Raw genomic sequence first — 3,296 nt, 5'->3', positions numbered from 1 at the left:
AAAAAAAAAAAAAAAAAAAAAAAAAAAAGAGGTGGCTGGAGGACAGTACAAGGAGCACTGGCCTTGGGGAGGGTGGCAAATCTGGGCCCAAATCCTGGCTTTGCTGTGTGACCCCAGCAAGTCAAATCACCTTCCTGTGTTTATTTTTATTACCTGTAAAACTAGAATAGCTACCATCCATCTACTTGGGCTGCCAAAACAAAATACTGTAGACCGGGTGGCTAAAACAACAAAAATTTGTTTTCTCACAGTTATGGAGACTGGAAGTCCAAGATCAAGGTGCTGCTGATTTGGTTTCTGCTGAGAGTTCTCTTCCTGGCTTGTAGATGGCCACCTTCTCTTGTGTCTTCATATGGCAGAGAGTGTGAGCTCTCTGTCTCCTCTTACAAGGACACTAATCCTATTGGATCAGGACCCCACCCTTATGACTTTATTTAATCTTATTTACTTCCTTGAAAGCCCCATCTCCAAATATAGCCACACTAGGAGTTGGAGCTTCAACACATGAATTTGGCAGGGACACGCACATTCAGTCCACAACATCATCTCTTGTTAGGAGGATTAAATTAGATACCACATATTACTGTTAGCATGAGGCCTTGAGTATACTAAGTGCCCAATAAAAAACCACTACCTTCCCTGAACTGTCTACATGTTGGAAATATATTTCTCTCTCATGTTTGGATCTTTTTAACAGGTGAGCCTATATCCTAAAAAACACGTTGGGATTGCTGAGAAAGGAACACAGCAATACAGCCACCAGAAAGATGCAGAAGCTGTTATTGACTTGGGAAATCCTGGAGGGACCTTGTTTAAAGGAACCCTTGCTGATGTCCACCGTGTGTCTAGGTGCTGGGGTTACGTGGCTAAGAAACCAGAAGGAGCAGGGAAGCTGAATGCTTTGGGCAGGAGCAGGCCAGCAACATCTTTTACATAGTAGAAGAATGAAATTCTTGGGTAAATGGGAAAGGTCTTTCCCACTCCCATCAAGATCCGTTATATTGCCATCTCCACTTTCAGTCTTATAGGCTGGTATTAGGCTCGCAGTAATCATCTAATGGGCAGAAGGACGGGAGCTAACATTTACTGAGCACCTACTGTGTGCTCGGAGATTTCACACACAGGATTGTTTTCAAGTTTCATTTACTTGACTTGAAAGTTTCCCAGTGAGAAATCTGAAGCTCAAGAAGGCAAAGCTAGCGAGTGGCAGAGCTGGGCTTCACCTGGGTCTGTCTGACTTCATCGTGCTTTGGAGTCATGAGTTTTATAAATTTATTTATTTATTTATTTTTGGCTGTGTTGGGTCTTCGTTTCTGTGCGAGGGCTCTCTCCAGTTGCGGCAAGCGGGGGCCACTCTTCATCGCGTTGCATGGGCCTCTCACTGTCGTGGCCTCTCTTGTTGAGGAGCACAGGCTCCAGACGCGCAGGCTCAGTAGTTGTGGCTCACGGGCCCAGTTGCTCCGCGGCATGTGGGATCTTTCCAGACCAGGGCTCGAACCTGTGTCCCCTGCATTAGCAGGCAGACTCTCAACCACTGCTCCATCAGGGAAGCCCTGGAGTCATAAGTTTTAAAGAGACGGCTTTGCAGGTGTTACATTAGCCATGTCCCTACATGTGTATGCGTGAGGTCCTTGACAGCAGGGACCTCATCAGATTCATTTCTGCCTCCGCCTTGAGAGCATCCAGCATAGTAAGAAGCGTGTGGTGGGAGCGGCTTGTGAAATGTTTGGTGGCTCCATGATGGATGGGCAATGGATGGACCAACATCCTCCCTGTGAGAGTCCGGCCAGCAGCCTTTATGCCCGAGAGTCCCCAGGCACAGGCTGGGACCACCACTCTGAGTGCTCAATCCGCTCTCCTTTTTGTGTGAAAGGTAAGTGAAAAGGAAAAAGGATTGCTTTCTTGGTATTCCTTGAGTCCTGGATCAGAGGATGCCCAATCTGTCTTCTTGGCTTTGAGTCTGCTCTCGCCAGGATCTGTCCCCATTTGCTTTCTCATGTCTGCTGGGATAGGAAAGGGTTCAAGATCTATGGTCTGAAAACAGTCACAGAAACGCCTTCAGAAACTGACACGGCCATGTAGGAGGCAGGCACACTTCTTAGCCTTAATCCTGCTGGCAGAGATTTGGTTGTTTAGCTACGTTCATTTAAAAGTCAATTTACCCCAGAGACGGGGAATAGAGTGCTCTAGAGCTCAAATGGTGTGATTTTTGCAAAAGTCAGACACTGGGTAAATCAACACCACTCCCATTTTGAAACTATCAAAATAAAGGTCTATTTGTTTAAGCTGTTTATTTGGTACAGACAGGCTGCCAGGACTACAAATGAAGCGTTTGGTCCTGCTGATGGCTTTGAAAGGCCAACCTTCCTTTCATGCTAAGAATCCCAGTAACTCAACCCCTCCAGCCCTCTCTGGTCTGCCATCTTCACCTTGAGCATTTCTCGGAGCTGTCATGAGCATCCATGTCGGGTGGGGGGACAGCTTTATTAAAGATTGAGCTATCTCTGTCTGAGGGATTATCTCTTCCATTGGTGCTGGTATTATTTAACTCTTGCTTTGCAAATTCATTTTTCACATATTTGCACACACACTTTTCCTGCTTGAGGGCAGTGACCATTTCCTACGAGGCCTTCACTGTCTCGCACATAGCATTAATAAATAGATGTGTGCGAATGTGCGTGTGTGTACGTGCCTGTATACATAAAAATGTGCACTGTTACCGGGGTTGGGAGAGTTAAAAAGCCAACACCCCCCTCCCCCCACACACACAGGGAGGAAATCAGCAGATAATTTTTAAGCCCAGCTGCTTGGGGGGTGGAGGGGGAGGTTGATAACAGGACCATGTCAGCAATTATCATTCAGAGGACTTGATGTATTGGGGAGAAACTTTTAAGGAAACAGCCCAGATGTCATTTTCTTCTAAACTTCTCACTGTGGCTGCCCAGAGAAATAGAGGTGCCCATTTGCATGGGAGGTAAGTTGTCCCTTCAGACAGGGCAGAAAAAGACAGGGCCATTGAGAACAAGAAAATCAGCCAGTGGAAGACAGGTGAGGGCAAAGATGCTGAAACTCTTCTTTCATCATTTTCCAGCTTGGGACCTTGGGATGTCGCTTGTAGATCTTCCTGAGCAAGAAGTAGATTTGTGGTTAGCACAGAAAGCAGTAGAAAGAAAGAGGAAAATTACGTGGCGTATCCCAGTTACCATGGAGGAGAGATTAGCTGTGAATAGTAGAAGCTGATTTTGTGCACTGCGTTGATGGCTCAGGAAGCTCTATTCATTCTACCGTGCGGTTCA

Source organism: Lipotes vexillifer, unplaced genomic scaffold, assembly GCF_000442215.2.
Source record: "Lipotes vexillifer unplaced genomic scaffold, Lipotes_vexillifer_v1.1 scaffold390, whole genome shotgun sequence".
Lineage (NCBI taxonomy): Eukaryota > Metazoa > Chordata > Mammalia > Artiodactyla > Lipotidae > Lipotes > Lipotes vexillifer.
This window is presented reverse-complemented; position numbering follows the sequence as displayed.